Source organism: Triticum urartu, chromosome 6, assembly GCF_003073215.2.
Source record: "Triticum urartu cultivar G1812 chromosome 6, Tu2.1, whole genome shotgun sequence".
NCBI lineage: Eukaryota > Viridiplantae > Streptophyta > Magnoliopsida > Poales > Poaceae > Triticum > Triticum urartu.
The window spans coordinates 566,337,791-566,351,977 of record NC_053027.1 but is presented as its reverse complement, the minus strand read 5'-3'; the positions used below and the strand labels follow the sequence as shown (position 1 = coordinate 566,351,977).

Sequence of the window (14,187 nt, the reverse complement as noted above, 5' to 3'; positions counted from 1 at the left end):
ACCGTCACGTATTAACAGATTTCTTGTAGTGAATACTCTGTGTATATAAGCAGGACTTAGGAAATTTTCAGTTTCTCATCGACCATTTGCCCCCGACGCCGCCAGGCTGCCCGTGCTCGCCGTCGCCATCGCCGCCCGCTCCTCGTCGCCGTCGCCTTGCCCCTGCCCCGTCCCGCCCCCGCGCGCCGGCGCCCTCGCCGCCTCCGCCATCGCCTCAAACTCCCTTGCTCGCCAGGCCGCCCCGAAGCCGCCCGCCGCCCCCGCCGACGCCGTCATCGTCGCCCGCACCGATTCCGGCCGGCGACCTCGACCCCTCCCCGCGCTGTGAGCCCCTGCCTCCTCCCCTTTTCCTTATCATTGCCGTCCCCGCACGTCATCCGTAAGCGCGCGCCACCGCCAACCATCGTCGCCGTCGCCGTATAATGCTCATGCATGTATATGCTCACTGTATGTATGTATGTATGTATGTATGTATGTATGTATGTATGTATGTATGTATGTATGTATGTTCACTGTATAATGCTCTGTATATGCTGTATATATAATGCTCGTTTTTGCATTTTTTTGTTACCAAGAAAAAGGTCTATTTTTTGTTGATATGTATGTTCATATGCTCATTAATATTTAAAAAAATGTTCATATGCTCATTTAAGAAAATGTTCATATGTAACATTTAAGAAAAAAAGTAAATGTATGTATGTTCATATGAAAAGAACTATTTTTGGATGAAATGAGATGAGATGAGATGTGTTTTGTGTTGGAGAAGAAAAGAGGAAGAAGGAAGAAGGAAGAAGAAGTAAAAGAGGGTCGAGGGGGGGGTCGATATACTCCCTCCCCGATAACAATTTTTTCCATGTATATATGCAAAAGTTACATTTTTAGAAAAGTTTTATATATCTAGCTAGAAAGAAGGAAGAAGAAGAAAAAGAAGGAGAGAAAAAAGGAAAATAAGAAGAGGAAGAAAGGAGAAGAAGAGGAGAGGAAGAAGGGGAAAAATAAATAAGAAAAAGAAAAAAAAGAAGAGGAGAAGAAGAAAGGAATAGAGGAGAAGAAGAGAAAATAGAAGATAGAGGAGAAGAAGAGAAAATAGAATTCTATTTTCTCTTCTTCTCCTCTATCTTCTATTTTCTCTTCTTCTCCTCTATTCCTTTCTTCTTCTCCTCTAGAGGAGAAGATCGAAGAAAAAAAAGAAGAAAAAAAGAGGAGAAGAAGAAAGGAATAGAGGAGAAGAAGAGAAAATAGAAGATAGAGGAGAAGAAGAGAAAATAGAATATTCTATTTTCTCTTCTTCTCCTCTATTCCTTTCTTCTTCTCCTCTTTTTTTCTTCTTTTTTTTCTTCGATCTTCTCCTCTAGATATTCCTTTCTTCTTCTCCTCTTTTTATTTCAGGGTCGTCTAGGGGTCGAGGGTTCCAGGGTCGTCGAGGGTTCGAGGGGTCGAGGATCGCCGAGGGGTCGAGAGAGGTTTCCTAGTGTCAAAGTATTGAAGAAATCCATGGCTTCATCATTAGCCAGAAGTAACCAGGGCATGACGAAGTCCTCCAAAATTATTTTGGAATGGTGTCCCGGATAGGATAATTTGCCTTCTTGTATGAATTTCAGCAAAGGCCTCCGTTCCAAAATAACTTTGGAGAGCTTCGTACCATCATGCACATGTTACTTTCGCCTAATGATGAAGACATGGTTTTGTTGAATCCTTTGACACTAGGCAACCTCCCGACCCCTCGACGATGCTCTCGAACATGAGAGGAAGAAGAGGATAAAAAAAGAAGAGGAAGAAGAAAAAAAAGAGGAGAAGAAAGAATAGAGGAGTTCTTCTCCTCTATTCTTTCTTCTCCTCTTTTTTTCTTCTTCTTCCTCTTTTTTTTATCGGGAACGAGGGTCGTCGAGGGACATAGATGTAGTGTCGTCGTTGTCGATATATACCCCCTCCCGATAGCTTCAACACGTGTGGGGGGGGTCGATATTACCCCCTCCTTGAAGCGTTCTCTAGGCCACCCAAACCCTTGAAGCGTTGTCGAGGCCACCCCAAACCCTAGAGAAGCAGCGTCGAGGCCACTAATTAATATATATGATTCCTTACTATGATTAGGTAGCTAGTTCTACGTTTGCCACTAATATATCCATCTGTCATGTTTGAATAATAATTGCCATGTTGTAAATATTTGTAGAAACTATGGACACCGCCCGAGACGAAGCAAAAGAAGCGTTGTTGAGGGACATAATCGCAGAAGGAAGTGATGCCGTCTCGTTGTTTCTCAACGACACCGATGGTCTGGAAGGAGAGGGTGAAGAAGCTGGCTATGGTGACCTAATGCCGGTGCAAGAAGAAGAACATGAGGACGGCTCCGGTGACCCAATGCCGGTGCAAGAAGGAGACCGTGATGACGGCTCCGGTGACCGAACCGAGTCCGGCCAGGTATATATATTAGTTAAGCCTGTGCTGACTAGCTGATTAATGCATTCATTGTTTTGGTATGTACACATATTAATTAAGTCTTTGTTCTTTTTTCTAGCCCTCCGGATCGAGCACAACTTCGGTAAAGAGATGAGGCCCGAAGAAAAAGTTGAGCTCGGATGAAAGGTTTGAGATCATAGCAATTGCGCCCGACGGACAACCGATTGAACCCATCCGAACAAAGAACGCATTTGTTGCTCAGTGCGGGTTCTGGTTAGGGACAAGATCCCGATAAGCATCCAGCAATGGTTTAAGCCGGGTACAGAAGACCCTGAGGTGTCTTATATCAATGATATGCAAAAAAAATGATCTTTGGACTGAGATGAAGTCAAATTTCACCCTACCGCTAGAGGATAATCCACAGAACCCAGTTAAAGAGCAATTAATCAAGTCTTTTGCTCTTAAGAGGATGGCAGAACTATTCAGGAGGTGGAAGAAAGAGCTGAATAAGTTTGTCGAAAATAATGAGACACCAGAATTCAAGGGCAGATATGAGAAGATCAGAGATCACTGGCCAGCATTTGTGGCCCACAAGACATCGGAAAAGAGTAAGAAGATGTCGGCGACAAACAAGCAAAATGCTGCGAAGAAGAAGCTTCACCATCGCACGGGGTCAGGTGGCTACCTCGTAGCCCGGCCTAAGTGGGCCAAGACTGAGAATGATCTGGTTGATAAAGGGATCGAACCAGAGACAATTAACTGGCCAGACCGTTGCCGGACTTGGTTCTTCGGGGCTGACAGAACCTTGGACCCTGTAACAGGGAAGTGCATTTGGACTAACGATCAAATGGACATACCAGTCAGGAAGCTTAAGCAGTATATCGAAGCAGCGCAGGAAGGGACGTTCTTTCCAGACAGAGAGAACGACGAGCTCACAATGGCCCTCGGGAATCCTGAGCACCCTGGACGGACACGAGGCACGCCAGGCTCCATTCCGTGGAAGGTTGGGTTTCCGGACGCAGGCGGTTACAAATCCCATGAGAGGAGGAAAAAAGTGCAGCACACCCAAATGCAGGCGCTACAAGCAAGGGTAGATGCGATAGAGGAACGAGAAGCAAATCGCAGCAAACGTACTGCCAAAGCTTCCCCCGAAGCTACCCCGCCATCTCAGCGCAGAAGCAGCGTGGCTTCCACCGAGCTGCTTCAGCCGGAGCATGCCTTGACGGCTCCTGCCAGCTATCCTGTGGATGCTATCATGGAGTCTCAAAATTGCCACCTTATGACGCAATGGATGAATTTGAAGGTCAAGGCGACTGTTGGCTCTGTTTATCCTACTGAACCCGGCGCAACTTTTCACTGCCGGCCGATTCCAGAAGGATATGCTAGGGTGATGGTGGATGAAATAACGGAGGGATTTGAGGACCTCCAGCTTGACCACCCTACTGGTGAAGGGAAGACTCGGCTGGGGTCTGCTCTGAAGACTCCATGCCTATGGCGGAAGGAGCTCATCAACCTTCCGAACTGGACACCTCCGCCGCCTCCTCCTCCTCCGGCGAGTCAGGGCACTCCTCCTCCTCCACCGCCTCCTCCTCCGGCGAGTGAAGATCAGGGCCCTCGGCCGGCTCCTTCTCCGGCGCGTGGCGGCACTCCGCCTCCTTCTCCGCCTGCGTCGGCGCGCCCGAGCAGCCAGCCTCCTCCTTCTCCGCCTCGTCAGCAAGGGCGGAAGAGACCCGCCGCCGCTCCGGCGTGTCGTAGTCCTTCTCCTCCGCCTCGTAAGCAAGTAAAGAAGACAACCGCTCCATCTGCTCGGCCGGCGTCTAGCAGTACAACCAGAGGCGGGAGGACATACAGATTCGGTCCTTCTCTGAAGAGTCCACAGAAGTTACCATACGAGAGGAACCCGAAGGAGAACGCGAAGATCGCGCGAACCGAAGTGGATGACTGGTTTAAAGGGTTGAAAGCAAAGAGACATCCACCTCCGGAGGAGAAGGTAGATCCGATGAAAGTGAAGCGCACTCTGGCTGCCCTGGCAAAACCACCCAAGTCTCCGCCGAAAGGCAACTATGAGCGCATTATTGCAAAGACATGGTCCGAAGCGGAGTGGTCGGGAAGTACAGTCAGTGATCAAAGGCTGAAAGAACGACGAGCAGCTGGGAAACAAATTGCCCAGCTCGGCGAACAAGCGAAGCAATCGTGCCCCCCGCTCAAGGTGCCTAGCGACATCGTCGATCCGAGGATGGTGCCCGGTTATTGCAATGTTGACGATTACCTGCCCGACGATGTACATTATGATCCCATGGAGGTGCAGATACACAGATACGAGTACGGGAAGCCTCTCGTCAAAGATGAAAAATCTTTAACAACGATGATGCGAAGATTACATGATTGGTACTTGAAAATCTGCAGAGAGTCTGAGGGGAGGAGTACTTTGTATGCGAGAGTTAAACCGGAGCATGACCTCGTTAGAATTGAACTGTTGCCTATTCCATTTGACGACTTCTATCAGTTTTTCAATCAATTGGCCCTCGATAAAACAATGGTCACCTGCTACTGTCTGTAAGTACTACTACTTCTGTCATTAAGTCTCTCTCTATATAGCTCATCTCTTTCATTGCATGTATTTATAATTATCCTCACTATATTATGCAGATTGAAGATCGCCGAATTGAAGAAAAAACAAATCGGTGATATTGGATTCGTTAACACATATCTCATAGATGCAACTGAGGTTGAACATCGTCCTGAAGATACCGAGGCCAACTTGCTACGATCATTCAAAAAAAATGAAAATAAAGATATAATACTCTTTCCTTACAACTTCAAGTGAGTGTTACTGTCTTGTGCATATTCGGTTTCCCTTATATATTAGTCCAGGTTATAGTAATGTAATTGATGAGTTATGCATGCGTGCGCAGGTACCTATATTCTCCTAGAGATTAGGCTTGAGCGGGGAGTAGTAACTGTCTTGGACTCTAAACGAAAAGATCCCCAGGAGTATGCGGACATGACTGAAATCCTCAAGAAGTAAGTTAAATCGATCATTATCTACCATATCAGCAACTTTGTTCATTTCCTGATATCAAGTAATTGTTTTCTTTGTCCGGCAGGCTTGGAGAAAATTCACCAAAAAAGTTCCGGGACTGCCGAAGGAGCTGGAATTTAGACACCTGAAAGTAAGTACTATAGTAGCATGTTCCGCGCATCTCCTAGCTAGTGATTCAAGCGCTAGTTTCATCAATACCATTTAGCATTCTTGCTTATCAGTTTGATTGACCTCTATTTCTTGTAAAGTGATTGTGGCAGGAACAAGGGAATGATTTTTGTGGATACTACGTCCGCGAGTCCATCCGCCACACGACCTGTGAGCGGGGCGGGTACTCTGACGAACAATATGAAGTACGTAAATAACAACATTCACAATTTTATTTTATTACCATCATCTATGTTGAGTTTCATTCATTCATATATATATGTATTGACCCCCTTCTTCAAATTAGATGTTTCGGAAGCGGGATGAACTCCTAGCACCAGCTCGCATGCGAGCAATTCAAGAGAAATTGGCGGCATTCTTTCTTGACCACATGATCGCTGAAGACGGAGAATACTATGTGAACCATGAGTCCGTATGATTATATTTGTAAGAGATAATTATTGTATATATGTAGCCGGTAGTGTCGGATAGATATACGAGAGCTTGTTGTTCGACCAATCTCTCGGAGAAGGAGAGGTGGTCGATATCATTTCTCTCTGTATGCATATATGTTCATGACAATCTTCTGTTTCCTTCGTTTGCTTACTAGCTAGCTAGCGTGTCTAGTCCTCTCTATACGTATGTATAGTACGTAGCGTCGACCAAGCACGGACATAAGAGAGGACACTTCTCTCTATTAATTATAGCTACCTAACACAATATATGAAACACCTAAATAACCCCCCAAAACCCCCAAACCCCCCCTTTCAAAAAAAAAACAAAAACCCCAGCCACAGAAATGCTGACGCGTGGATGCCTATTGGTCCCGGTCGGTGCCACCAACCGAGACCAAAGGGTCTCCTGCCTGGGCTCCGCGCACAGGCCACGTGGAGGCCCATCTGTCCCGGTTCTGGATTGAACCGGGACTAAAGGGACAGGCATTAGTACCGACCCTTTAGTCCCGGTTCCAGAACCGGGACAAAAGGCCCTTACGAACCGGGACTACAGGCCCTTTTTCTACTAGTGCTAGTAGAGATTTCAGTGGACTACATCTGGATCAATATAGACATATCTTAGAGTGCAAATTCACTCATTTTGTTTTGTATGTAGTCCATATTAAAATTTTTAAAATGACTTATATTTAGAAACACATAAGAGGTGCGTCATGAAAAAAAGTCGTGATGTGATGATAGCAAAAATACAGCTGCCATAAAAAAGGTACACTCCTAACTACTATGATGGGAAAGATACACTATAATACATATTTTAGAGTGTAGATTCACTCCTTTTTTAACCACAAAAAAGAAAAGAAAAACTACTACAATGGGAAAGAAAATACCAAAAAAAACTACATTGCTATAATGGGAAAGAGGGACCACAGTCGACGTATCTTCTAATTACCTAAGCTCCCTCGAAATAAAGCCATATGAGAGCTTCAATGTGTTTTTTTCTTCGAAACTGGGTCTATTTGTCCGCGAAAGATGCCGCAGGCCTGTGGACCCATGCTCAATCAGTCATTTCGTGTCACTCTCACCGCAACTCTTCTTAACGTGGCCATCGTGCCTCCTCCTCTCCAGCTCTCTCCTCGCTCCCACTCACTGTACTCTTGTGCCCCTTTGAGCCTTTGTTGCCTCCCCTCCTCGACGCCTCATGAGCACTTTTCCCTCCTTTTTTTGAGCAGCGGCGACTGGTGGTACTGGAGGCGGCATCTCGGGCAATAGGGGAAGAAATCCTGTGCGGCTTGCGTGTTGGAGACGTAGGGTCGCGTCTGGAAGGGATGCCACGAAGGTGGACCGTGTAGATAGACGCGACGACCGGGCGTCAATGGTGACGTCACTCTGTTTAGATGACCTCACATACGACAGCCTTACTGCCACTGCCTAGCCTAGAGTTTGGGCATGTCGACATCTGCCTAGAGGTGATTTGTTTTATTTGTCTTCTTTCCTTAATTTTGACAAATCCAGTGGAGGGCTCGAGGTTGTTGTTCAGTCATGGATGTACACGATTCCACACACAAAGAGGTGGACCCTGGGTGTCAAATGCAAGCCAATCAAGGTTGCATTAGAGCTGCCACTAGATGTTAGAAAACTGATTTGAAAAGGCCATGAAGGTAGAGCGAGCTTCTCTTTTCAACATATGTTTTTACAAGAACGTCTTTTGGACATGCACATTATTAAGCAGTTGCTATATCCATGGACAATGTTTTTTGGAGGATGAAGGATTATGGTCAGACTACTCGCAATACAGCACAACATATATCAAGATTTCATACATACATAGTACAAACGAGATCAAAGATAGATATATGCCACTAAGCGCTACTTCCTGAAGTTTATATCATGTTAATTATGCGAGCACACTAATATTGCATGATATATTATAATTATATGCTTTGGAGTCAAGATGGCCAAAAACTAAATTTGCCTAACATGACTATAGCTTAAGAAGTCATTACAATACATACGGGAGTGAAATGCTCTAGCCCATGCTTTTGTACATAGCAGGACGTATGAAAACTGAAACCTCCTACAACATGCAATACAGACTGGACTTCGACGTGTTCATCACGGATGGGTAAAACAGACCAAGTTTCCCCTGCAAAAAAAAGGGTAAGCAGACCAAGCATCACTCTGGTGGTGCAACCAAATTACTCAATCCATAAAATTGTTCTATAGAAACTTTCAAATAACTCAATCCATAAAATTATTCTAGAAAAAAATTTGCAAGGGATTTTTTAAAAGAATATGAACAAATAATGCTTAGCAAAAAAATGTTCTAAAAAACTTTTTGCAAGGGATTTTTTTAAAGAATACGAACAAATATAATGCTTAGCCAAAAAAATGTTCTAAAAAAACTTTTTGCAAGGGATTTTTTAAAAGAATACGAACAAATATAATGCTTAGAAAAAAAATTGTTCTAAAAGACTTTTTGCAAGGGATTTTTGAAAAGAGAAAACAGGAACAAATATAACGCTTACGGAAAAAAAGGGAGAATGTCTAAGCCCAGGTTCGAACTGGGGACCTTTAGTGTGTGAGACTAACGTGATAACCAACTACACCACCCAGACATCCGTGTTTAACTCTTAGAAAAATATGAAATATCAGCGAGCTTCATAGTTGAATGCTCTTGATAGTTGATTTGCTACTAAAATACATTCAAATCTGAGTATTACTAAATATCGGTACAATTCGACATGGCCATTACATACGACGCCACGGCGTGTAGAATAATCATTCAGATGTTAGACATGGCAGGAGAAAAACATAGTGTGAATCTTGAGATGAGGCTTTGCCAATCAGACTAGGGAGAAAGAGAAGCCTGTCAACTGGCGCCAGTAGCAGTGGTAGCGGTGGTGTTGTTGCATTCTAGACCAGGCATGCGATTGCGATGCAGCGGGAGCACAAAACTAGTGAGCGGTAATAACACCAGTACGACGTACTCCCTCCTTCCATCTATATAAGGCCTAATGTGTTTTTGAAGACCACCTTTGACTATTGGTAAGACTAATAATACATGAGATGTATAATGTGAAAATTATATCATTGTAAGCTCCTTTCACGTACGAATTTGACGGTATGCTTTGTGTAACTTGCATGTCATACATTATTGCTATAACACTTGGTCAAAGTTAACCTCAAAAAACGATTAGGCCCTATATAGATGAAAGAAGAAAGTAACTAAAAAAGGAGTTTAGTGGCCGGAGCAGCCACGGGCGCTTTGCTTGGGTGATGCGCGCATAGATCGGGTGAGGAGAGCCTGGACTTCCATTCCCCCATCATCCTCTCTCGGATTCTCTGTGGCGGCAACCTAGTTACGATCTGTGTGACCACTCTGTCTCTCTCCTCCTGCCCGTAGCAGTAGCACCGGCGTTTCCAAAAACGTTGCTGCTCTGATATGAACTGATCTGGAGTGTCCGATTTTGATCCATCGGTCATGTTACATCGTGACATGCCATGAACGTGTCACTGGATCCCTGTCCCTCTGTCCGATATCATTTTGCAAGCTACTCCCTCGGTTCCATAATATAAGAGCGTTTTTGATAACTACACTAATGTAAAAAACATTTTTATATTGTGGGACGTAGGAAGTAGTGAGTAACCTCAATTCCTCTCTCTCTCCAAGCCGTCATGCATCCTTGCCCGGGGCGTGATTCATCCTAAGCCGGTCCAACGTGGTTGTCAACTCTAGCCCGCATGGCGTCCTTCATATATGAACGTCATGCAGTCTAGCATGGCATCCCGGACCGGGCCGGGCATCATGTAAATGTGCCGTTTTGTGAAATTATTTCAATTCGGATTCATTTTGTGCTTAAGTTTTCAAAAGGGACTAGTTTCATCGCTTTAAGCCCCTCTCCCCGCCCGTAGAAGTAGCACCAGCATTTCCAAAAGCGATTGTACTCTATGATTTAATTGAATTAATTGGAAACAAAATGATATGAGTGTACAGTTGTTGTACAGTAAGTACACGTACTTACTCCTGCTAGGCATGATGGCTCGGCTAGACCGGACCAAGAGGCAACAGAGTGGCTCAACTCTGGGTTCAGTGCATCGCGCCTTGTGTATGATGACTATAGTACTACCACTCCAGTAGTACACGGCCCCATGAACGCGTGCGTTCCGTCCTCGACAAAAGCCTTCACTCACTCCAGCCCTCTCGCGTCGGCACTCTGCCCGTCACCATTACATTCCATTTTCCGTTTATTTCTTTAGTTTTTCTTAAGAAAACTGGAATTGTTAACCAAATGCAAATACAAACAAAGAAAAATAACCAGGCAAAAAGAAAGAGACACTCTTTTTTATCCAAAAGCCAAATTCCACGTGCCGACGATATATATATTTTTTTGAAAAGGAGGTCATCCCCCGGCCTCTGCATCGGATAGATGCATGCAGCCATTTTATTAAAAAGCCGATAAAACAAAGTCTGGAGTGCAAAGTACTGCTCACAAAAGGAGCCAAGTGAAAATAAAAATTACAAGTCTCAAAGCCGCATCCGGCTTAACGAGGATCCACTAAGGATCAATCCTATGCAGTGATCGTCATCCAAACCGATTGAAGAAAACCCGAGCTGCCATCTCTCATCGGTTGCACCCAGTAGCCAGCTGCTCCCTGGAGGCCGTAGGAGTAAGTAATGACCAAGTACGGATCCATACCGTAGCCCGGAATATAACCTGCAAGAAATTAGTCATAGGTTTTCTGTTAAAAATTATATCATTCCTACAGTTCCATATAGCCCAAATAAGTGCGCATATTCCAATCCGAATATTACGCGCGAGATGTACATTCACTCCATCAAGCCACGTTCCAAAGAACGTCTGTATGCTATTAGGAGGTGAAATATTAAAGACTACATGCACTGATCTCCAAAGTAACTTCGCAAGCGGGCAATCAAGAAATAGGTGTTGTATTGTTTCATCCTGATCACAATAGCAACACCTCGAGCTACCTACCCATCTCCGCCTGAGTAAGTTATCTTTGGTTAGGATCACTTGTTTGTGGACAAACCACATAAATATCTTAATTCGTAGGGGTACTTTAACTTGCCAAATATGAAGCGATCGCGGGATTGGGCCAGAGTTGATGAGATCTAAGTACATAGACTTGACTGTGAACAAGCCATTATTCGTGAGCTTCCATCTAAAGAATCATCCTCATCGGAAAGGTGCACCTCCATTAGCCTCCTCACTAAGTGCAGCCAAGAGGTCCAGCGTTCCCCAACTAGAGATCTCTTGAAGTGGATATTCAAGGGTACTGTCTGTATCACCGTTGCCACGTACTCTTCCTTACGTTGAGCAATATGATACAGAGAAGGACACTGGAGAGCTAGCGGCCTATCACCTAACCACGTATCCTCCCAAAACCTTATTGTTGAGCCGTCCCCAACAGTAAACTTCACCCTATGGAAGAAAGTATCCTTCACTCGCATGAGTCCCTTCCAAAAGGGTGAATCATTAGGTCTTACAGTAACCTGGACTAGAGTTTTGGAGTGTAAATACTTGTTGCGTAGAATATGGGCCCACATTCCTTCGGAATGCAGCGATAATCGGTATAACCACTTACTCAACAAGCATTTATTTTTCACCTCGAGGTTTTCAATCCCAAGACCCCCTGGTCCTTTGGTCGACAAATAATATCCCATCTTGCCAGACGATATTTTGTCTTAACCTCGTCTGATTGCCAAAAGAACCGAGATCGATAGAAGTCTAATCTCTTGCGTACCCCTTTGGGTACTTCGAAAAAAGACAAGAGGAACATCGGTATGCTCGTTAGTACCGAATTAATTAATACTAGCCGTCCTCCATATGACATAAGCTTACCCTTCCAGCAGCTAAGTTTCTTCTTGAATCGATCCTCGATACATTTCCATTCTTTATTAGTCAATTTCCTATGATGTATTGGAATGCCAAGATAACTAAAGGGCAGCGATCCCAGTTCACAACCGAACAGTTGCTTGTATTCTTCTTGGTCCTCTTTGGCCCTTCCAAAACAGAAAAGCTCACTTTTGTGGAAATTGATCTTCAACCCCGATAATTGCTCGAAGAGACATAGGATGAGTTTCATGTTACGAGCTTGAGCAAGGCCATGTTCCAAAAATAATATTGTGTCATCCGCATACTGTAAGATGGATACCCCCCCCCCCCCCCCCCCCCCCCCCCCGTCCACCAGACGGGGGACTAGTCCACCAATCAGCCCATTTTCCTTGGCCCGGCCTATGAGTATTGTCAACATGTCCGCCACAATATTAAACAGTATTGGGGACATTGGGTCATCCTGCCTCAGGCCTTTATGCGTTTGAAAATAATGGCCAATATCCTGATTCGTCCAGGACTCATTGAAACCTTTCATGCGCATAGCTTGCTGTAAAAAAGGCCACTTGACCTTATCGTACGCCTTCTCAAAATCCACTTTGAATATCACTCCATCGAGTTTCTTCGAGTGGATTTCATGTAAGGTTTCATGTAAGACAACTACCCCTTCTAGTATGTGTCTTTCAGGCATAAAGGCAGTTTGACTTGGTTGCACCACCGAGTGTGCCACCTTTGTCTGCCTATTGGTGGCCAATTTCGTAAAGATTTTAAAACTGACATTCAATAAGTATATGGGTCTGAATTGTTCGATGCGGATAGCCTCCTCCTTTTTAGGTAAAAGAGTGATCGTGCCAAAATTCAAACGGAATAGTTGAAGATGCCCATTAAAAAGATCATGAAACATAGGCATAAGATCATCTTTCACAATATGCCAACATTTCTTATAAAATTCTGCCGGGAACCCATCTGGTCCCAGTGCCTTGTTTGGTTTCATTTGATCTATCGCCTCGAACACCTCCTTCTCAGTGAAAGGAGCAGACATGATCTCATTCTCCTCTGACTGCAACTGAGGGATATCTGCCCGTACACTCTCATCTAGAGTCACGGTGTTATCTTTCGGAGGACCAAACAACTGCTTGTAATAGTTGGATATATATAGCTTCAAATTCTCGTGTCCAACAACCGTTTCCTCAACCTGTTCTAGCTGAATGATTTTTTTCCTCCTATGCTTGCCATTTTCAATCATATGGAAAATTTGTGTATTGTCATCCCCTTTTACCACCTTAAGAATTTTGCACGCAATGCCCACTTCATTTCTTCTTCTCTAAGTAACGAACGTAATTTGGCCTCGGCTTCCGACTTGCAAGCTTGCTCAGTCGGGTCCAGCAAATTCGTTTTCGCCCGTATATCTTGCGTCCGAATTAACTGGAGCAGCCTCTCCTTCTCTTTTTTATAGATCCCACTCTCATTTTTAGCCCAACCCCTCAGGAATTGTCTCAGGTGTCTGATTTTGTTCTGCCAGCGTTCCACGCTAGATGTGCCATGCACTGGTTTAGCCCACTCTCTTGCCACCATCTCAATGAAATTTTCTTTTTCGAACCAACTTAATTCGAACGAGAAAATATTTTTATTACCAATATGCGTGGCGCTCCCTGAATCAACTAACGGGGGTGTGTGGTCCGAGATCGCCCGTTGCATCGCGTGCACCGATACTAAAGGGTACTTCTGTTCCCATTCCACACTCGCCAGAACCCTATCGAGCTTCTCGTACGTAGGAGTAGGAAGAGAATTTGCCCAGGTAAATTGTCTTCCTGAGAGTTCAATCTCCCTAAGGTTAAGACTCTCAATGATCATATTGAACATAAAAGACCACCGTCCATCAAAATGATCATTGTTCTTTTCTTCCTTCCTCCTAATGATATTAAAATCACCTCCTACCAAAATTGGCAATCTTTCATCTCCACAAATCCGTACCAGATCTGCTAAGAACTCCGGCTTAAACTCTGGTTGAGCAGCCCCATATACTGCCACTAAGGCCCAACGGAACCCATCCAATTTGGACCTAACCCTGAACTTCACAGTATATTCTCCTCTTACTACATTTATAACCTCAAGGGTTTCACACTTCACTCCCAAGAGAATCCCACCGGATCGCCCTCTTGGCGGAAGGCAGTGCCAATCAAAGGCAACTCCCGCTGTAAGTGAGCCTAAGAATTGTGGCGTGAAGTTATCTCTACCCGTCTCCAGAAGAGCGATAAACTCTAATTTATCCTCTAAAGTTGTTTCTGCAAGGAAC

The 14,187-nt window shown here is 44.6% G+C and overlaps 1 non-coding gene across 1 annotated transcript; it reads right to left on the bottom strand.

Annotated features, from left to right (window-relative positions):
* Window positions 1-8,580: 8,580 nt before the first annotated feature.
* Window positions 8,581-8,654, bottom strand: TRNAV-CAC. The gene has a single exon. It is a non-coding gene; the product is annotated as a tRNA-Val (tRNA).
* Window positions 8,655-14,187: the final 5,533 nt, after the last annotated feature.